This window comes from Amblyraja radiata, chromosome 9 (genome assembly GCF_010909765.2).
Source record: "Amblyraja radiata isolate CabotCenter1 chromosome 9, sAmbRad1.1.pri, whole genome shotgun sequence".
NCBI lineage: Eukaryota > Metazoa > Chordata > Chondrichthyes > Rajiformes > Rajidae > Amblyraja > Amblyraja radiata.
The window spans coordinates 67312092-67335324 of record NC_045964.1 but is presented as its reverse complement, the minus strand read 5'-3'; the positions used below and the strand labels follow the sequence as shown (position 1 = coordinate 67335324).

At 46.1% G+C, this 23233-nt stretch overlaps 1 long non-coding RNA gene across 1 annotated transcript; it reads left to right on the top strand.

Moving 5' to 3' along the window:
- Positions 1-452: 452 nt before the first annotated feature.
- Positions 453-21707, top strand: LOC116976605. The gene is made up of 3 exons (XR_004412995.1): positions 453-530; positions 19125-19134; positions 21697-21707. It is a non-coding gene; the product is annotated as an uncharacterized LOC116976605 (long non-coding RNA).
- The last annotated feature ends 1526 nt before the right edge of the window (positions 21708-23233 follow it).

Here is a 23233-nt window from a genome sequence, read left to right as displayed (position 1 = left end):
CTAGTCCGTGCCGAACACGTATTCTCCCCTAGTCCCATATACCTGCGCTCAGAGCATAACCCTCCATTCCTTTCCCGTCCATATAACTATCCAATTTATGTTCAGTTCAGTAACTGTTTTCTGTGATTTCACACCGCTGCTTTGAAGATTGACACGCATGCGTACTGGACGGGGTCTTCACGTAATCCCTCAACGTTACTCCTCATAAAATAAAGATCAAACTTCAAACTGGTAAGTTCTCGTTTAATCTTACTATTAACCTACATACCTGTACGACTTGGAGTGTGGGAGGAAACCGAAGATCTCGGAGAAAACCCACGTAGGTCACGGGGAGAACTTACAAACGCCGTACAGACAACACCCATAGTCGGGATCGAACCCGGGTCTCCAGCGCTGCATGCTCTGTAAGGCAGCAACTCTACCGCTGAGCCACCGCGACCGGCCAAATTCTGGATGATTAGCCACGATCAGACTGAATGGTGGTACTGGCTCGAAGGGCTGAATGGCCTACCCCTGCACTTATTTTCTATGTTTTCTTTGTTTCTATGTTAAACAATGGGACCAAGGGCTATATGGGATCATGGGCTACCTGAGGCACACAGAACAAAAACATCAGGAGCAAATTATTCCTGCAATGCCACCATGGCCATTTGCCAAAGTAAGTGTTGCCCTTGCACAGTTCATCCTCACGCACATTGCAGATGTATTTTACGGAAATTCTGGATGATTTATTTTACTCTCACCCACCCCTGCTTCCCTCCCTCCCAAACCCCCTCTTCCTCCCACTCCATTGTCGTAGAACCGTTCAATGCACAAAGTATTATCAGGGCAGCACAGCGGTGGCGCAGGGGTAGAGTTGCTGCCTTCCAGAGCCTTACATCCGGGAAAAAGGATCGGACAGTCTTTCAATGCCACTCATAAATTAAAGGCCATGAGGAAGAGGAATAGAATTAGGCCATTCGGCCCATCAAGGCTACTCCACCATTCAATCATGGCTGATCTATCTCTCCCTCCTGATCCCATTCTCCTGCCTTCTCTCCATATTTTATAAATATTTTTATAAATGAATTTTATAAACATATCTCAGGTCTCCTGTCAGCCTCCAACACAATCCCGGAGAAAACAATCCAAGTCCTCGTGGGCGGCAGGGAGGCGTAGCCTGACCACGATCCTGACTACAGGTGCTGCCTCTATGCGGAATTTGTACGCTCTCCCCGTGACCGCGCGGGTTTCCACCCCCACTCCAAAGACATACAGGTTTGTAGGTTAACTGGCTACGGTAATAATTAGAAATTGTCCCTCGTGTGTGCAGGATGGTGTCAATGTGCGGGGATCGCTGGTCGGCGCGGACTCGGTGAGCCAAAGGGCCTGTTTCCGCCCTTAAAAGTTCAGAGGTACACACAAAAAGCTGGAGCAACTCAGCGGGTCAGGCAGCATCTCTGGAGAACAGGAACAGGCGACGTTTCGGGTCGTGACCCTTCTTCAGACTGAGAGCCAGCGGAGAAAGACACAGTTTGCTTGTGTTGAGCCCAAGTGGAGAAAAAACAGTTGAGCCCTGCGACCTCAATCCAATCTCTCAACTTGGCTCGGACCGAAGATTCATCAGCGATGATTCCTAGCCTGCGAGTCTGGCACTGATTCAGGCAAGGCAACGATCAAGAGGAGCCCGTCCAACTTCATATTAAACCCATAAGTTATTTCGAGTCTATGCAGCCTGGGTGGTATACAGCCGGGAACCAGCTGAGCTGAGCTTTTTCCTGCCTCAACATGAAGAACAAAACAGTAATTTGCTTCTGATGTTTTTGTGCTGTTCGCTTCAACCCATTTTGAGACTTCAGCGCAATAAAATTTGACAGCATTTTTTTGGTCCAATCCTGAAAGAGTTATCAGGTGATGAAATCAGTATAGGTCCATTAATAAGACCTAACCAAGTAAAAAAAATCTCTGGCTGTATTGGAAAATCAAAAGGAAATCCTGTCCTCCTTTGGAAGGCGTTGTATATGAATTATTAAGGGCCCCAAACTTGCATAATATTGCCGTTAAGACCTTCCATTCTATTGAAGTAGCCACCGCCTTTAACACATGTGCAAATTCTGACGCTAAGATGTTTATTGCTACAGAGGAAGGGGAGGGGAAAAGTTAGAAGGGAGGTAGGGGCGGAAGAATTTCCTTTATTGTCGGGAGGCAGAAGTTTAAATTAACTTAAGGTCTTGTCACTGAAGCAAGAAGGCCATTGTCTGTTAATGATGATGTGAGGCATTGCCATTTGACTACTTTATCGTGCAAACCAGCCGTTGTTTGTACGTAAGCAAAGAAACTCCTGTCCTGCTAATGTTACTCCCTCTGTAGCCACCTTCAGTTAGCAGCTGTTTCCATCTCTTTGCCTTTAACTCTTGTCTCAACTTTCATTTAAAAATGGGTGCATCTTTCAGTATCACCCAGGTGAACGATGGCCCTGGTTGACAGAATATTTTTGCATTCACTGTTGATGTCGAGAATGCTCGTTCCTTGCGCATTATCATTGAAGAAGCAGGGAGCTTTTATGTTCAGCCAGTATCACAACGAAAATGAAAAAAAAGATTGACATTGGTATTGGTTTATCATAGAATCATGGAGTGATACAGTGTGAAACAGGCCCCTACGGACCAACTTGCCCACATGTCCGAGCTACACTAGTCCCACCTGCCTGCGTTTGGTCCTTATCCCTCCAAACTTGTCCTATCTATGTACCTGTCTAACTGTTTCTTAAATGTTGGGATAGTCCAAGCCTCAACTGCCTCCTCTGCAAGCTTGTTCCATACACCCACCGCCCTTTGTGTGGAAAAGTTACCCCTAAGATTCCTATTAAATCTTTTCCCCTTCACCTTGAACCTATGTCCTCTGGTCCTCGATTCCCCTACTCTGGGCAAGGGATTCTGTGCATCTACCCGATCTATTCCTCTCATGATTTTATTATTGTCACATACCGAGATACAATGAAAAACGTTGTTTTGCCTGCTATCCAGGCAGATCGCACCACGCTTGAGTCCAATTGTGTCATATGGCTCCTAATTCATATGTCGAGTCTTGAGAGCGCAGAGCTTTAAGGTGAGAAGGAGATGTGGAGGCAAGTGTTTTTTTACACAGTGGCTGGCGAGTACCTGGAATGCGCTGCCGAAGCAGTGGTGGTTGAAGTAGATGCATTGACGTTAGTGGCATTTAAAAGACTTTTGGACAGGTATATTTATGCAGTCATATGGATATGCAGGGAATGGAGGGATATGGGTTCTCACAATCACAATCACAATCACACTTTATTAGCCAAGTATGTTTTGCAACATACGAGGAATTTCATTTGCCAAGTCAGTCATACAAATAAAAAGCAACGGAACATGCAAAACACATTCTAACATAAACATCCACCACAGTCTTCTTCTTCTTATCGAGTCCACACACAAGATTAGAAGTTGTTCAGCCAGAGCTGAACACACGTCTCGGCATCTGCAGACAATGGTGTCTGTCTTACGCTTCTTGTGCTTCTTATGCGTGGTAATGTAAACATTGGTGGAAACAGGGTCGCGACGTGAACGCTCTTTCCTTGACCCCTCCACCATGGTGGCTCCTCCACATTCCTCACTGTGATGGAATGCTAAAAAAGTTCTAATCTCTTCGCCTCGAGCCCCTCCATTGATGGAACGATCTTGACTCACGTAGCCGGTGGCATTTGGGCCCTCCGCATCGAGGCGATCAGCTCCTGCATCGGGGGGATATCAGCTCCTCCGTGCCGGACGATCGGACTCTACGTCGGGGCTGGCCGAGCCTCTGTGTCATTGGAGCTTCCCAATTTGGCCTCTCCCGTGACTGCGAGCTTTTGATGGACCCACTGCCGAGGATCCAGCTTGGGGGGGGTCTATCGTGAGGGGGGGGGGGGGGGTGGAGGGAGAACAAAGGAGATCCCGGCAAGAGGGGACCACCATGTGGGGAAGGGGAAAGGGGGGAGTTAAATGGAGAACCTGGCTCGGGATACTTTGTAACTTTGTTGCCACCCTTTAGGTGGCGAGTCTTTGTATACCTTTGGGTAAGCAATAAAACGAAGAATATCGCTGCGACAAGTGACAATAGAGTATCATGCATCAAGTTATTGTGGGAACATGAGGTGCTTTCCCAGGTCTCCTAGGTTAGGTGCTCAATACAAGGGGTAATGAATAATGGCCTTGCCAGTGATGCCAACATCCTGTTTACTAACCTAAACAAAAGCAAGGATGCTTGATAAAAAATGGTCTTGTCCGTCAAAGCCCAGGTAAAACAAGCATGACAGTTACCAACCTCAGAATGTGAAATTGTTTACTTAGGAAAGGGTGGTGGGTGCACGGAATGAGCTACCAGAGGAGGTAGTTGAGCCAGGAACTATCCCAATGTTTAAGAAATAGTTAGACAATAGACAATAGACAATAGACAATAGGTGCAGGAATAGGCCATTCGGCCCTTCGAGCCAGCACCGCCATTCAATGTGATCATGGCTGATCATCCCCAATCAGTACCCCGTTCCTGCCTTCTCCCCATATCCCGTGACTCCGCTATCTTTAAGAGCCCTATCTAACTCTCTCTTGAAAGCATCCAGAGAACCAGCCTCCTTCACCCACTGAGGCAGACAATTCCACAGACTCACAACTCTCTGTGAGAAAAAGTGTTTCCTCGTCTCCGTTCTAAATGTCTTACCCCTTATTCTTAAACTGTGGCCCCTGGTTCTGGACTCCCCCAACATCGGGAACATGTTTCCTGCCTCTAGCGTGTCCAAACCCTTAACAATCTTATATGTTTCAATAAGATCCCCTCTCATCCATCTAAACTCCAGAGTATACAAGCCCAGCCGCTCCATTCTCTCAGCATATGACGGTCCCACCATACCGGGATCTAACCTTGTAAACCTAAGCTGCACTCCCACAATAGCAAGAATGTCCTTCCTAAAATTAGGGGACCAAAACTGCACACAATACTCCAGGTGTGGTCTCACTAGGGCTCTGTACAACTGAAGAAGGACCTCTTTGCTCCTATACTCGACTCCTCTTGTTATAAACAGGTACATGGATAGAACAGGTTTAGAGGGATATGGGCCAAATGCAGGCAGGTGGGACATGTTGGTCGGTGTGGGGAAGTTGGGCCAAAGGGCCTGTATCACTCGCTGCCTCTGGTAGAATAATAACAGGAGAAGACCATTAAATCCTTCAAGTCTATTTTGTAGACCAGTCACGGGCAACTTAACTTCATAAATCAACTGATTTGCAGCATGAATAATGGTCATGGAACTATAATTTAGGGGCGGCACAGGGGGCTGCGGTAGAGTTGCTGCCTAACAGTACAAGAGACCCTGTTTCGTTCTTGACTGTTTGTACAGAGTTTGTTCGTTCTCCCCGGGACCGCGTATGTTTTCTCCAGACATTCCGGTTTCCTCCCAGATTGCAAAGACATACGGGTTTGTAGTTTAATTGGCATTGGTAAAAAATTGTAAATTGTCCCTAGTGTGCAACTAATAACAGATTGCACAAATAATGTAACCTAATGTGTTTCTAACTGGTGCATTAACCCCTTTGGCCGTGCCCTGTCCGAGATTCCTCTAATTTAGTTTAGTTTAGTTTAGAGATACAGCGCAGAAACAGGCCCTTTGGCCCACCGAGTCCACACATCGATCAGCGACCCCCGCACATTTACACTATCCTACACACACTAGTGACAAATTACTCGTACACCAAGCCAATTAACCTACAAACCTGCACGTCTTTGGAGTGTGGGAGGAAACCGAAGATCTTGGAGAAAACCCACGCAGGGGGGGGGGGGGGGAAGAAGAGGTGGGAGGGGATGGGGAATAAACAGGGGACGAGAAATGGCCACAACAAATCAGTGTCAGCAAATGTTGATGGAAAAGATTCTCTCTTTCCAATGATGTTGCCAGGACTTGGGATTCTGAACTAAAGGGAAAGGTTGAGTGAGATGGGACTCTATTCCTTGGAGAGCACGAGGATGAGCGGTGATCTTATAGAGGTGTATAAAATCATGAGAGGAATTGATCGGGTAGATGCCCAGAGTCACTTGCCCAGAGGAGGTGAATCAAGGACCAGAGGACATAGGTTTAAGGTGAAGGGGAAAAGATTTAATAGGAATCTGAGGGGTAACTTTTTCTCGCAAAGGGTGGTGGGTGAATGGAACAAGCTGCCAGAGGAGGTAGTTGAGGCTGGGACTATCCCAACGTTTAAGAAACAGTTAGACAGGTACATGGATAGGACAGGTTTAGAGGGATATGGGCCAAACCCAGGCAGGAGGGACTAGTGTAGCTGGGGCATGTCAGCTGGTGTGGAGCAAGTTGTGCCGAAGGGCCTACTTCCACGGTGGATCACTCTCTGACTCTAAGACCCTGTTGCGATGAAGAGGACAGATTAAAACTTCTTTCACCCTCTCACATGCTGCATGATCTGATGAGTGTTCATCAAAGTCAATAGCAATCATTTCCATGGCCAATCCATATCCACTACTTTACCCTTTGCATTGGCTACATGTTGCAGGGTGCTTACGGGAGAGAGAGTTAGCAAGTAAAACAAAACAATGTTTGCGTCTACAAAGGTCATGCATGAGGTATCATTTGTGATGTTGCCTCTCTCTAATCATCGAAAGATCCCAAGACCTTCAATCTCTTCATCCTTAATTACAGACTTGACTCATTTGCTGACAACAGATGTTGGAGTAACTTGCCTTTGGGTTTAGTATAGTTTAGTTTGGAGATACAGTGTGGAAACAGGACCTTCGGCTCACCCAGTCCACACCGACCAGCGATCCCCGCACACTAACACTATCCTACACCCACTAGGGACAATTTACATTCATACCAAGCCTGTACGTCATTGGAATGCGGGAGAAAAACGTAGATCTCAGAGAAAACCCACGTTGGTCACAGGTAGACGGTACAAACTCCGTACAGACAAGCACCGATAGTTAGGCTTGAACCCAGGTCTCTGGAGATGCAAGGCAGCAACCCTACCATGGCACCACCATGGCATCTTTAGTTCCTTAGTTTCTGGGGAGAAGGAATGAAAAAGGGGAGGAGGAGGAGCCCGAGGGCGGGGGGATGGGAGGAGACAGCTCGAGGGTTAAGGAAGGGGAGGAGACAGCAAGGGCTAGCAAAATTGGGAGAATTCAATGTTCATGCCCGCCGGCCACAGACTTCCCAGGCAGAATATGAGGTGTTGTTCCTCCAATTTCCGGTGTTGCTCACTCTGGCAATGGAGGAGGCCCAGGACAGAGAGGTCGGATTGGGAATGGGAGGGGGAGTTGAAGTGCTGAGCCACCGGGAGTTCAGGTAGGTTCTTGCGGACTGAGCGGAGGTGTTCGTCGAAACGATCGCCCAACCTCCGCTTAGTCTCACCGATGTAAATCAGCTGGCATCTAGAGCAGCGGATGCAGTAGATGAGGTTGGAGGAGATACAGGTGAACCTTTGTCGCACCTGGAACGACTGCTTGGGTCCTTGAATGGAGTCGAGGGGGGAGGTAAAGGGACAGGTGTTGCATTTCTTGCGGTTGCAACGGAAAGTGCCCGGGGAGGGGGTGGTACGGGAGGGAAGGGAAGAATTGACAAGGGAGTTGCGGAGGGAGCGGTCTTTGCGGAAGGCAGACATGGGGGGAGATGGGAAGATGTGGCGAGTGGTGGGGTCACGTTGGAGGTGGCGGAAATGGCGGAGGATGATTTGTTGTATTTGCCGGCTGGTGGGGTGAAAGGTGAGGACTAGGGGGACTCTGCCCTTGTTGCGAGTGCGGGGATGGGGAGAGAGAGCAGTGTTGCGGGGTATGGAAGAGACCCTGGTGCGAGCCTCATCTATGGTGGAGGAGGGGAATCCCCGTTCCCTGAAGAGCGAGGACATTTCCGATGCCCTGGTGTGGAACGTCTCATCCTGGGAGCAGATGCGGCGTAAGCGGAGGAATTGGGAGTAGGGGATGGAGTCCTTACAGGGGGCAGGGTGGGAAGACGTGTAGTCCAGATAGCCATGTGAGTCAGTGGGTTTGTAGTGTATGTCGGTCAGAAGTCTATCCCCTGCGATGGAGATGGTGAGGTCAAGGAATGGTAGGGAAGTGTCGGAAATGGTCCAGGTGTATTTGAGTGCCGGATGGAAGTTGGTGGTGAAGTGGATGAAGTCGGTCAGTTGTGTGTGGGTGCAGGAGGGTGGCCCCAAAGCAGTCATCAATGTAACGGAGGTAGAGGTCGGAGATGGGGCCCTGGTACGTATTGAACAAGGATACATTGAATTCTCCCAGTTTTGCTAGCCCTTGCTGTCTCCTCCCCTTCCTTAACCCCAGAGCTGTCTCCTCCCATCCCCCCGCCCTCGGGCTCCTCCTCCTCCCCTTTTTCATTCCTTCTCCCCCCCACCCCCTATCAGTCTGAAGAAGGGTTTCGGCCCGAAACATCACCTATTTCCTTCGCTCCATAGATGCTGCTGCACCCGCTGGGTTTCTCCAGCATTTTTGTGTACCTTAGATTTTCCAGCCTCTGCAGTTCCTTCTTGAACACTGGGTGACTATAGTTTGGGATTCTGTATATTCACACCGTGCAATGTATTTGTGGATGAACAGTGAAATAGGGATGGGAGTGCTGGGAAACTCTAAGGATTGTAATATTCTAGAAGACACCCAGAGCTTCAGAGCAGGGGTATATGTGCGGCATGGTGGTGCAGCGGTAGAGTTGCTGCCTTACAGCACCAGAGACCCGGGTTCAATCCTGACTAACAGCACTGACTGTACAGAGTTTTTATGTTCTCCCCCTGACCACGTGGGTTTTCTCCAGAAGTCGTGGTTTCCTCCCATACTCCAAAGATGTACAGGTTTGTAGGTTAATTGGCTTTAGTAAAATTGTAAATAGTCCCTAATGGGTGTAGGATGGCCATAAGGTCAGAAGAAATAGGAGTAAAATTAGGACATTCGGCCCATGAAGTCTACTCCACCATTCAATCATGGCTGATCAATCTCTCCCTCCGAACCTCATCCTCCTGCCTTCTTCCCATAACCCCTGACACCTGTACTAATTAAGAATCTATCTATCTCTGCCTTAAAAATATCCATTGACTTGGCCTCCACAGTCTTCTGTGGCAAATAATTCCACAGATTCACCACCCTCTGACGTTAATGTGCGGGGATCGCTGGTGGGTGCGGACTCAGTGGGCCGAAAGGCCTGTTTCCGAGCTAGACTAGACCTTATTGCAGACTAAGAGCAACAATCGAATATGCAGTGCTTTCTTTGTAGTAGTCTCATGATATTTACATAACTATAGAGTCCTATAGTCATAGAGTGATAGAGTGATACAGTGTGGAAACGGATCCTTTGGCCTAACTTGCCCACACCGGCAACATGTCCCAGCTACATTAGTCCCACCTGCCTGTGCTTGGTCCGTATCCCTCCAAACGTGTCCTATATAACAAAGCACGATTGTAATGCTTGATTGATCGATTGTCTTTCCACTGACGGGTTAGCACGCACCAAAAGCTTTTCACTGTACCTCACTACACGTGACAATAAACTAAACTGAACAGAAAACAAATCTGAACTGAACTGATGCACCTAAATACTCTAAGAAAAGATTGGAAACTGATAGGTCAGTTGGATTTGACATTCTTTGATTGTTTTATTTTCTTTATAACTCTTACTTGTTGACAATAATATTGAAGAGTGAATAATATTCACTATTATTTTCCTCAGAATATCTTACTCTGTTGTAAATACTGGCACAAAATCAATTCTTCAACAGATCTACCATTTATTTATTTTCATTTATATCTATGGAATCACCGTTCAAGCACCCACATTGTTGTAATTGTAACACTTTAATTTTTAGATTAAATATCCCATACAAAGGTAGACAAAAATGTTGGAGAAACTCAGCGGGTGAGGCAGCATCTATGGAGCAAACGAATAGATGACGTTTCGGTCGAGACCCTTCTTCAGACTTTGTTTCTTTGCCAAGTTTCTATTTTATTTTTAATATGTTTTATTATTTATTATTATTTATTTATTTTTATTTTTATGATACTGCCTGTAAGGAAATTCATTTCGTTGTCTCTAACTGAGACAATTACAATAAATTTGAATACAATACAATACAATACAAGTTTACTCAATCTTTTCCATTTGCCAGGATATGAGCTGGGTTTTGCATTGTTCGAAGTCTTCTTAATTTAGTTTAGTTTAGTTTAGTTTAGTTTAGAGATACAGCGTGGAAACAGGCCATTCAGCCCACCGAGTCCACACCGATCAGTGATCCTATCCTACACACACGAACACTATCCTACACACACTTGGCACAATTTTTACTTTTAATTAACCTACAAAACTGTACATCTTTGGAGTGTGGGAGGAAACCGAAGATTTTGGCGAAAACCCACGCAGGTCACGGGGAGAAAGTGCAAACTCCGTGCAGACAAGCATTCATAGTCAGGATCGAATCCGGGTCTCTGGCGCTGTAAGGCAACAACTCTATCGCTGTGCCACCGTGTCAAAGTCTTTTCTTTGAACTCAACTATTATTTCTCATCTCTTTAGCCATCCATAACCCTTTTACTTGACAAGTAGTCATCTTGCATTTAAAGGGCATACCTTGTTTCTGAATTGTATTACTGCACATTCTATTTATGAAGACTTTCCGCTTGTCTTCCGATCCTTCTACAGGTTTTTCTAGCTTCTCAATAACATTCTGGTTCATCCAAATAAAGCCAACCTCCCGTAAATCTGGAATCCTAGCTGTTTGATATTTCAATTTTATTTTAATTGATCTCACTTAACTCCTAAGCTATGCTTGGCCAGGCCGACCCTGCAATGTCGCGAGGACAGCAGACCTTCATGGTCAGATCAAGATCCCTGCTCTTACAACAACTGGGGCTTGAAGATGACGCCAAACTGGCGATTGTATACTGTCTCAGTGTGCTACTGCGATACACTTGTACTGCGGAGCATCTTGGACAACACAGCTCACCTCCTCCATGGGCGGAGCACATGTTGGAGTGGGGTCCTTCTTCAGACTGACAGAGTAGGGGGGAGAGAAATTTGCAAAAGAGAGGTGGGCGCAGTGTTACAAAGATAAGGCCTCTGCTGAAGCCACTTCATTCAGCATTGGAAAGGGAACGATCAGAGAGATTGGTGAGAATACGACAGAGGTTGGGGCTATAGTCAGTCACGGGTTCTAGTTTAGTTTAGTTTAGTTTAGTTTGGAGATACAGCACAGAAACAGGCCCTTCGGCCCATCATGGCCGCACCGACCAGCGATCCCCGCACATTAACACTATCCTGGGGTGGGAGATTGCAACCTTCACGTGGTCCGCCCTGTTTTGACTAATGCAATCAACCCGGCGTGCACAATCAAATAGAACAAGTTGTCCTACAACTTCAGGCTTTGCACGCAATACGCAAGAAGAAGAACACTATCCTACACCCGCTACGGACAATTTTTCCACATTTACATGAAGCCAATTAACCTACAAACGTGTACGCCTTTGGGGTGTGGGAGGAAGCCGTGGATCTCGGAGAAAACACACACAGGTCACGGGGCGAACGTACAAACTCCGTACAGCCAGCACCCGTAGTCAGGATCGAACACGGGTCTCTGGCACTGTAAAGGAGCAGCTCTACCGTGCCACCCTTCTAAGGGGGGGCAGAGGGCAGATGATGGGAGGTTGTCGGTGGAGGAATGGTTGAGGGAGGAGAGATGTTCTGCAGAGGGGGAGGTGTGCAGTGTGGCACAGGAGCAGGGGACCAACGCTAATACATTTGCAGCCCCCGTAACTCCCTGCACTTCATTCATTTGCCACATCCTTGGTTGCCAGTGAGTTAATGAGCATAACTGGCTTAGCCACAATTTTTACATAGGCACACGGATATGCAGAGAGTGGAGGGATATGGATCATTAGCAGGCAGGTGAGATTAGTTCATCTTGGTATCAAGCTCGACACAGACATTGTGGGCAAGAATGACTGCTTCTACTCTGCACTGTTCTAAGTTCTGTATGCTCTGTGAGGCTGGTATTTGTGTGAGACTACATCACATTCCAACCTGCAGGATTTTTTTTAACCCACCCGACAGGTTCACAGTGATCTATAATGAATACGGACGGATTCATTTCAACTGAAATTCAAATAACCTGCAGATGCTGGAAATCTGAGATATAAACAGAGGCTGGATGATCCTGACTACGGGTGCTGTCTGTACGGAGTGTGTAGGTTCTCCCTGTGACCACGTGGGTTTTCTCCGGGTGCTCCAGTTTACTTCCCCACTCTAAAGACGTGCAGGTTTGTAGGATAATTTGTAGGATAATTTGCTTGGTATAAATGTTCAGTTTAAAGATAGCGCAGCAACAGGCCCTTCGGCCCACTGCATCCGCTCTGACCAGCATTCCCCGCATATTAACGCCAACACTCTTTTTACATTTATCAAGCCAATTAACCTACAAACCTGTATGTAAGAAACTGAAGATCTCGGAGAAAACCCACATGGTCACGGGGAGAACGTACAAACTCCGTACAGACAGCACCCGTAGTCGGGATCGAACCCGGGTCTCCGGCACTGCAAGCGCTGTAAGGCAGCAACTCTACCGCTGCCCCACCGTGCCGCCCTTGCGGCCAATGTTAAATTGTCCCTAGTGTGTGTAGGACAGTGACTATGTGCAGGGATCGCTGGCCGGTGTGGTCTCGTTGGGCCGACGGGCCTGTTTCCGTGCTGTATCTCTAAAACTAAAAAGTAAAAAATTACAAACCAGCGGGATGGGACTTTGAACTTATTTTCTAACTGGATTATTGGGAACAGACGATTGGATTAGTCGTTAAGAAACAGAACCGCTAAAGCCACCTCAACCATTCAAAAACATATTGCAGCATAACCTTCTTTTCAAAGTTACTGATGATACTTGCAAATCTCATTTTAAAAACTGGAATAAAAATATTGATTGCAAGGTCATAGAAACCTTTCTAAGGAACAGGTTTATGATTTGACTGCATAGTGTATGGAGCAAATATATTCCCTGTTATTGACTTGTAAGAACAGTCAAATAAAATCTGTAGTTTGTGCACAGCTCAAGGTTAATCAATGAAAGCACCCTTTGTTGCTGCGATGGAATATTCTTCTGCTCCCATTCCTTAAAATCGTTCTATTAGCAATTTAGAAGAAGAGTAATAAGTTGAGCAAAGAAAGCCTAACTCTGCCTCATCTGGAAGATGAAAAGACACAAAAGAAAGGCCATTCCGAGATGCTGAGAGCTAAAAGGACTCCACAATTATCAGGAAAACTGAGGCAGCCCCCCCCCCCCACCCCCCCCCCCCCCCCCCCCCCGACTCTGAAATGCTCCATTGGAAACATGCCGGTCTACTGCAGAAGATGCCAATGTCGGAGAGCTAAAGACACTTTATCTGTCATTTTCCCTGATGCAGCATCCAGCAATGGGCGACAGAATGAACCCACAGGGCGGCATGATGGTAGAGTTGCTGCCTCACAGTGCCAAAGACCAGGTACGAACCAGACTGTCTGTAGGGAGTTTGTACGTTCTCCCTGTGACCGCATGGGTTTTCTCCGGTTGTTCCGTTTTTTCCTCCAACCCTCCAAAGACGTACAGGTTTGTGGGTTAATTTGGCTTCGGTAAAAATTGTAAATTGCCCCTTTGTGTAGGATAGTGCGAGTGTAATGGGACCGCTGGTCGGCGTGGACTCAGTAGGCTGAAGGGCATGTTTCCGCGCTGAATTTCTAAACTAAATTAAATCTACGAACACAGCAAAAGACCATTGATGCATAACATAATGATTTCACCAAAATGTGAGCAATTTAGCATAAGTTCACCAGAAAATCATCAGGGAAAAGTTGGCAGAAGAGATAGTAAGATTAAACGAGAACTTACCAGTTTGAAGTTTGATCGTTATTTTATGAGGAGTAACGTTGAGGGATTACGTGAAGAACCCCGCCAGGACGCATGCGTGTCATTCTTCAAAGCAGCGGTGTGAAATCACAGATAACTGTAATGACTAAACATAGTAAGATTAGAGAAGAGATACCAGTTGAGTATATGATCAAGGGTGGGAGCGGAGGGCACGTAATCCCTCAACGTTACTCCTCATAAAATAACGATCAAACTTCAAACTGGTAAGTTCTCGTTTAATCTTACTATTTTACTTCGGAGTCACGTGAGTGACTACGTGAAGATTTTAAAGCTCTGTGATTTCATGCCGTGGAAACGAGTCCATGCATCACATCTGCCTTGATTATGGGGAGAATAGTGTTAACATCATTAGACATCAATACGATATTGAAAACCCAACGATAAATATATTAACACCAAATTATAGCCCCTATTTATGGGGTAAATTATATTACAGAACTTTAAATTGTTTCTGCAAATGTTCCAGGTTCAATGACTGGTTTGTTATAAAATCGTTGGAAAGTTTTCTCCGTTGACCATCCTGCTGTCTTGAGGATTTGGTCCATAGGAACATCCAACTTCATAGCTGCCGATGTAGCTGCAGCCCTGGTGGAGTGAGATTTTAAAATGCTAGTGTCTACTCCAGCCTTTAGTAGGACCTGTTTTAGCCATCTAGAGATGGTCTAGAGACTGTCACTGTTTTGAGTGGCTGTTTGTAGCTGATTAAAAGTGACAATTCTTTCCCTCTGATGATCTTAGTGTACTCCATATATAATAGTAAGTGTGTTACAATACAGAGACGATCATCTGTCGGGTAGGCCCTGAATTCTGTTTTTAGGCCTGCTGACCCCTGTCTGTTTTGTTTGACTAATTCATTGATGGGAAAAGTTAAATTTCCAGATGAAATAGTCATGTTTTCCAGCCTTAGTTTCTGTAGTGACTGGACCCTATGTGCCGTGACCAAGGCCATCAGCATGACTGTTTTCATAGTCAGTTTCTGTAGGGACAGAGCTGTAGCTGGAGACCAGTTTCTTAACATGGTCAGTACAATGCTCACATCCCATATTTGGGAGTACCTGGTTCTTGGGGGATTAACATTAAAAATGCCCCTCATGAGTTTGGTTACCAGGGTGTGTCCCAACAGAATGCCGCTCTGTTCCTTGCCACAGGTATGTTGACAGAGCACTTCTGGCACAGTTGATGGCACTATGACTGAGCCTCTCATCGTAATGGAGGCTTGCCAGGAATTCCAGAACAGACGGGATGTTCATAGATCTGTGGGTGATGTTTATTGTTGTGACAGCACTTCCCATTTCTTGATGACACCAAGTACTGTTTTTTGGTGGACTGTCTGTGGGCCGCTGAAATAATATCCACTGTTCGGTCCGTCAGTCCCAGGTGTAGTAGAGGTGCTTTCAAACTCTACAAATTAATAGGTTTATATAATTATGACATGGGTAACTTCCCCTTGTTGCGGGATGAACCAGTAAATTAGGTCTATGATGGATGGTGATGCATGGTTCTAATACCATGTCGAGTATCACCGGGACCCATGGTTGAGTAGGCCAATCGGGTACTATCAAAATACCAGACGCGGAGTCTTGCTGTATATTCCTAAATACCCGACTGATGAGGCAGAAAGGAGGGAATGCATAAATAAACAATCCCCCAATGCAGCGAAAATGCATCTGTTGCCACTGCCCCAGGTTCTGGTTCCCATGGACATAATTGGATAGCTGGTGTGAGCCTGGATGCGAATAGGTCGATATCTGGTGTTCCATACCGTGCTGTAATTTCAGCAAATACATTTTTATCCAACATCCATTCAGTGTTTTCATTGAATTTGCGTGACCTGTTGTCTGCCACTAAATTTAGTTTACCTGGTAAGTAGGTAGCTGATATCCAAATATCTCTCTCTGGATACACTATTGCCAAATTGTGTAGGCCAGATTGTCACATAATGTCAATTTGTTTCCACCCATATGGGTGATATATGCTACCACGGTGGTGTTGTCAATTTGTAGTCTAACATGCTGGTGATATAACCCAGAACAATATGAAGGCCATGGAATGCACTTAACATTCCCAGGTAGTTTATGCACAGTGTTTGTAATAATGGTGTCTCCTGTGCATTCCATCTCCTCCACAGCTGGACATGGAATTGGTAGCACCCCAACCAAGTGCACTGGCATCAGTTTGTAGTTCCATAGACGGGTAGCTGATAATGTTTGGATTGGAACAATGCCTAATGTTATCTTTCCACCATTTTAGTTCCATTATGGCCTCTGTTGGTAGCTTCATTGGTCTGTCAAAATGACCACCATAATTTTTGAGAGCTCGTATTTTAGCCCTCTGTAATTTTTGATAATGTAAAGGTCCGATTTGTGTGGCTGGAAACGCAGCCACTATTATGCCAATTATTCTTGCTACCAGTCTGATGGATGGTTTTGTGATGTCAATGATTTTGCTGCAAGCCTCCATGAAGGCTGTAACCTTTTCTTTCGGCAAAGTCACTGACATGTGAACTGAGTTAAGGGTGAACCCCAGATGATCCATTGTGTTAAATAACATCTGTGGTCACCTCTAATGGGTACTGTATAGTAAGCATCATTTAAAACGATGCTTGCCATGTAGTGACCTAGGAAATCAATTGCTTAGCAGTAACAAAGGTTTCCATCTAGTAATGAATATATAGTACGAAAGTATTCAAATTAGTCAAATCTATGATGATGCGGCAACCACCATCTTGTTTATGATAAAGATTTTGGACTCGAATTCCTGTGATTCGTGTTGGGTTTCCTCCATTACTCCTTTTTTATATGGGCACTGTAGTTCAGCATGCGCTTTTGATTTTTCTTTGCCTGTAAGCATGAACATTCGGTTTGGTACATGCTGATCTGGAGGATTATGTTTTTGTATAAATTCTATGGTATAACCCTATACTTCTGAAAATATAAGTGTCGGTAGTTAATTTATTCCATGCATCCAGATAGAATTGTAATCTCCCACCAACCTCGTAAGGAACCAGACCCACCTACCTCCATGGTTACTATTGGTAGGTTTGTTATTTTTTCGGCATCCTCTGTGGCACGTTGAGGCGCCGGTGTCTGGATCTGTAGTTGGGTCGGTGTTGAGGGTTAGCGCATTCCCCAGGAAGGCCGGTCTGGGCCATGGCCTAAAAAGACCGATGTTGAGTGTTCCTGGCCTTTGAGCTTTCACCAGTTTGTCTTGGCCGACTGGGGTGCTTTTTCCTGGCCGAAGTAGTTTTTAGACGTTGCTTTAATGAGCCCCAGGGTTTTACCCTCTTCGTCAAGTTCTTTTACCTGTTTTGATAAGTTGCCTCCAAATAGTAATATTGGTGGTTTGGAGGTTCCAGGTCTGAAAATTAGGGTCTAAAGCCAGTTGGATGGCACTTCTTCCTAATGCTGTTTACTCGTATTGGTAGTTGCAAAATAAAGCCAGTGCATCCTGGTGATCTTGTGTCATGTCTTTTTCGTTTATTTGTGCGGGCGAAAACAGTAATTCCCGCTGTTAGGACTTTCAGAACTTTCTGTAGTTTCAAGTCCCTGGCTCTGATTGAGGCTCTGACATGTTTCCAAATACACTGGTTGACACTGGGAACATTCAGTGTTTTGCAGTTCCCTGGTGGTAAGTGTCTTGCTGTGGTGTCCAATAATGCCTGTCCTTATAGCTGGTTGAATGACAAGTAGTCGATACTTACAGCTATTTTAGGTTCCAGGTTTTGGCCAGTTTGGTCGGGTTGAATAAACTGGGACACCATATCCAATAGGTATTCTTGCACCCCATGCGCACTAGGGGTATGTTCTGCACACCCCTCTTCAGGGTCAGCCCAGAATTGACCCCCTGTACTCCCCTCTGATGAGGGAGAAACACTTTGCAGCCCTACAAGAGGTACTGCTGTAGGACTTACTAGCTGCCCACTGTGACTAGTCTCCATCTCCCGGAGCCTGTCACTTTGGAGTATTTGCTCCAACAGCCGCTCCAACTGGCTCCAATGCTCTCGGGCACTGGCCACTCGCGGCTGCTCCAGTTCCTGCAGCCGCTCCAACCGGCTCCAATGCTCACGGGCACTGGCTGTCGCGGCTGCTCTTGTTCCCCGCTCCCAGCCGCTCCTACTGGCTCCAATGCTCACGGGCACTGGCCGTCGCGGCTGCTCTTGTTGCCCGCTCCCAGCTGCTCCAACCGGCCCCAATGCTCACGGGCACTGGCCGCTCGCGGCTATTCAGAGTCGGACTCACTGGCGTCAACGACTCTGTTAGTTTTTTGCTTTGCTCTACCGCCCGGCCGTGGCCGGTGCGGGAGCGAAGTCGGGCACAGCTGTTCCCATTACGGGAGATTGGCGTGCCGTTGGCTGCTGCTGCTGGCTGCCCGCAACTCCGCGGTTCTCCCCCGCCAGCTTTTTCGCAGCCTTCGTGGATCTGGTCCATGTCTCCACCTGTAAGGTAAGTGGAAGGAACGCAGAGTTCCGCTAAGTTCTGCCGCTAAGGGGAACGTCGTTCCCCCTGCTGTGACTCGTTGCAATGCGTGTAGCGATATGACACACATGCGTCCTGGCGGGGTTCTTCACGTAGGCACTCACGTGACTCCGAAGTAAAATTAGTTATATATTTAACAGGTCCGTGCACTTGTCAGAATTCAGAAACTGTTCTCACATTTCTGGACAAGAATATTTCAGAATTCCCAAAAGCCCTCTGCTTAGGGTTAACCTTAAAAGTAGCTATGCAGCTTTTTCCATCTATCTTCCAAACGGTTGCAATATCCCTTTAGCTTTTGTTTAAGAAAGAACTGCAGATGCTGGAAAAATCGAAGGTACCTCACTACATCAGTGAACTGTCTGCTGCTACTGCTGCTGCTATGGACATTATTATGCTGCTGTCTTTTAACCATGCTGCTTTTTAAAAACTTTTTACTATTTACTCATAAGCTCATTATTATTTAGATTTTATTGTGGAAGGTTTTTATATCTTAGAATTTATTGATGTCTTTACTGCACTTTATTGATGTCTTACTGCACTATTACGCTGCTCGGACCTGAGTACAAATAAATGTGAGGTTATCCATTTTGGTGGCAAAAACAGGAAAGCAGACTATTATCTAAATGGTGGCCGACTAGGAAAAGGGGAGATGCAGCGAGACCTGGGTGTCATTGTACACAAGTCATTGAAAGTAGGCATGCAGGTGCAGCAGGCAGTGAAGAAAGCGAATGGTATGTTAGCTTTCATAGCAAAAGGATTTGAGTATAGGAGCAGGGAGGTTCTACTACAGGATCTTGGTGAGACCACACCTGGAGTATTGCGTACAGTTTTGGTCTCCAAATCTGAGGAAGGACATTATTGCCATAGAGGGAGTGCAGAGAAGGTTCACCAGACTGATTCCTGGGATGTCAGGACTGTCTTATGAAGAAAGACTGGATAGACTTGGTTTATACTCTCTAGAATTTAGGAGATTGAGAGGGGATCTCACAGAAACTTATAAAATTCTTAAGGGGTTGGACAGGCTAGATGCAGGAAGATTGCTCCCGATGTTGGGGAAGTCCAGGACAAGGGGTCACAGCTTAAGGATAAGGGGGAAATCCTTTAAAACCGAGATGAGAAGAACTTTTTTCACACAGAGAGTGGTGAATCTCTGGAACTCTCTGCCACAGAGGGTAGTCGAAGCCAGTTCATTGGCTATATTTAAGAGGGACTTAGATGTGGCCCTTGTGGCTAAGGGGATCAGAGGATATGGAGAGAAGGCAGGTACGGGATACTGAGTTGGATGATCAGCCATGATCATATTGAATGGCGGTGCAGGCTCGAAGGGCCGAATGGCCTACTCCTGCGCCTAATTTCTATGTTTCTATGTTCATGATTCATGTGGAAGCATGTTTTTATTGAATGACAATAAATTAAATAAATTTAAAAAAAATAATTATAAAAAGGTAGACAAAAATGCTGGAGAAACTCAGCGTGTGAGGCAGCATCTATGAAAAGAAGGAAACGTCACCTATTCCTTCTCTCCGTAGATGCTGCCTCACAGGCGAGAGGACCAATCAGCTGATCTCAAGATTTTTTAAACACTCATAACTTTTTTATTTTTCATTGATCGGACAAAATCCTCTGGGCTGCCTCAGCAGAGGAGGACTGTGAGTAAGATGGCCAAAATCATAGCGATATATGGTAGCGTTTGTTCTAAAATCAATATACAGCGCAGACAGGAAGCGGTCAAGATGAGACTTTTAGTTATATAGATGCAAATGTACGGGGTTATTGCTGGTGGGCGCGGAGTCGGTGGGCCGATGGGCCTGTTTCCATGTTGTGCAGATCAGTTCAGTTTAGTTTATTGTCACGTGTACCAAGGTACAGTGAGAAGCTTTTGTTGCGTGCTGTCCAGTCAGCGGAAAGACAATACATGATTACAATCGAGCCATTTAGTGTATAGATACATGATAAGGGAATAACGTTTAGTGCAAGGTAAAGTCAGTAAAGTCAAATCAAGGATAGTCTGAGGGCAACCAATGAGGTAGACAGTAGTTCAGGACTGCTTTCTAGTTGTGGTAGGATGGTTCAGTTGCCTGAAATACAGCTGAGAAGAAACTGTCCCTGAATCTGGATGTGTGCGTTTTCACACTTCTATACCTTTTGCCCGATGGGAGAGGGGAGAAGAGGGAGTGGCCAGGGTGTGACTCATCCTTGATTATGCTGCTGGCCTTGCCGAGGCAGCGTGAGGTGTAAATGGAGTTGGTTTCTGAGATGATTTGGGCTGCATGCATCCACAATTCGCTGTATCCCTGAAGTCTAAAGTCTAAAGGTTTACGGCAGATGAATACAATCAAGTCAAACTCAAGCACAATAGTTAGAGCAAGGACGAAGATACTGCTGGAGCCTGTAGGAAACTGATCGGGAGAATCAAAGTTTAAGACTCACCACCAGGAGGTGTTTCACTAAGTTTTCCAATGAACCTTCCCTGTTGCCTCTGGACCTGCATCCCTGAGACTTGTTTGGGCTCCTGTGGGCCTCTGCACTCACTTGAGCTTTGTTATGCAGCATTCAAAGGAGCAGCAGAAAAGCAGCTGGTTGCCAACTGGATCCTGAGCCCGTCGTGCCCTAATTCCCAGTACAGGTGATTCTATTATGGCTGGGAATTAACCATCTTGCTGCTCTGTGGCTGTGCTCCTTGGAGTGCGAGGGCACTGGAAATCACACTCGTATGTCTCGGGATCAGTTGTCCAGAACTAGGGCGACAAGGTGGCGCAGTGGTAGAGTTGCTGCCTCACAGTGCAAGAGACCCAAGGTTCGATCCCGACGACGGGCGCTGTCTGTGTTGAGTTTGTACATTCTCTCTGTGACCGCGTGGGTTTTCGCCGGGTGCTGTGGTATCCTCTCATATTCCAAAGACCTATGGGGTTTGTAGGTTAATAGGCTTCAGAAAAATTGTCCCTTGTGTGTGTGTGATAGGACTAGTGAACGGGTGATCATTGGTTGCCGCAGACTCAGAGGGATGTAGGGGCCGTATCTGCTCTGCACCTCTAAACTAAACTAAACTAAACTAAACTATGCCTGCAAGTCCACTAACTTAACTACTTCAAAGTTCAAAGTTCAAATTTATTCGTCATATGCACCAACTAAGGTACAGTGATATAAATTTTCCTTGCAGCGATGATATTGAAAGAAAGAAACATAGAAACATAGAAAATAGGTGCAGGAGTAGGCCATTCGGCCCTTCGAGCCTGCACCGCCATTCAATATGATCATGGCTGATCATCCCCAATCAGAACACACAATACACAATAGAATTTAACATAAACATCCACCTCAGCATTCTTCACTGTGGTGGAAGACAATAGACAATAGACAATAGGTGCAGGAGTAGGCCATTTGGCCCTTCGAGCCAGCACCGCCATTCAATGTGATCATGGCTGATCATCCCCAATCAGTACCCCGTTCCTGCCTTCTCCCCATATCCCCTGACTCCGCTATTTTTAAGTGCCCTATCTAGCTCTCTCTTGAAAGCATTCAGAGAACCTGCCTCCACCTGCCCTCTGAGGCCGAGAATTCCACAGACTCACCACTCTCTGTGAGAAAAAGTGTTTCCTCGTCTCCGTTCTAAATGGCTTACTCCTTATTCTTAAACTGCGGCCCCTAGTTCTGGACTCCCCCAACATCGGGAACATGTTTCCTGCCTCTTGCGTGTCCAAGCCCTTAACAATCTTACATGTTTCAATGAGATCCCCTCTCATCCAACAAAGTTGAGTCAGTCCTCCTCCTTTGTTCATCCGTGTACAGGCCCTCTCATTGGGATGATCTAAACTCTTTGGCGTCGGGGCGGTCGAACAATAAATAGTTGAGATCAGTAAATGTGATTGTTAGTTTATCATAAGAATCTAGTTAGTTCAGTAATGTTCTTTAAGACATAGAGTCATAAAGTCATAGAGTGATACAGTGTGGATACAGGCCCTTCGGCCCAACTTTCTCACACCGCCCAACATGTCCCAGTCCCACCTGCCCGCATTTGGTCCATATCCCTCCTCACCTGTCCTATCCATGTACCTGTCCTACTGTTTCTTAAATGTTGGGATAGTCCCAGCCTCAACTACCTCCTCTGGCAGCTTGTTGGATACACCCACCACCCTTTGTGTGAAAAAGTTACTCCTCAGATTCCTATTAAATCTTTTCCCCTTCACCTTAAACCTGCTTCCTCGATTCACCTACTCTGGGCAAGGGACTCTGTGCATCTATTCATCTCATAATTTTATACACAGAGCCTTTAAGCAGAGGAAATCTTCCTTTCTTACCCAGTGTGGAACATATGTGACTACAGATCCAATTGGTCTACCACGTCACTGTTCAAAGAAAGCGCATTAAACACTGATCTGACATGCGATTCTGGGTACAAGGGATAAAAAGTCATTATGAATATTAAAGAATGTATTAAACATGTAAGGACACAAAACGGGTCAGGCAGCATTTCTGGAGAACATGGATAGGTGATGTTTCAGGTTGGGACCCTTCTTCAGACTGAGTCGTGGCCCGAAACGTCACTTATCCATCTGCTCCAGAGATGCTGCCTGACCCGCTGAGTTACTGCAGCACTTTTTTTGTAAACTAGCACCTGCAGTTCCCTGTTTCTGCTTTATCTAACGCGTTGTTTCTTCGAGGCCGGCTGAAGTGAGCTTCCAAGTTGTTTGTTTTCTCTTCATTTCTCTTCCCGTGAAGAAGCTTTTGGAAAAGAAATGTAGGAAAAATGAAAACGGCGGTGGAACCACTAATCAGAGCCAGCCAAGTGATGTGGGGGGTGGGGGGAGGGGGGAGGGAATTTCAACCAAGAATT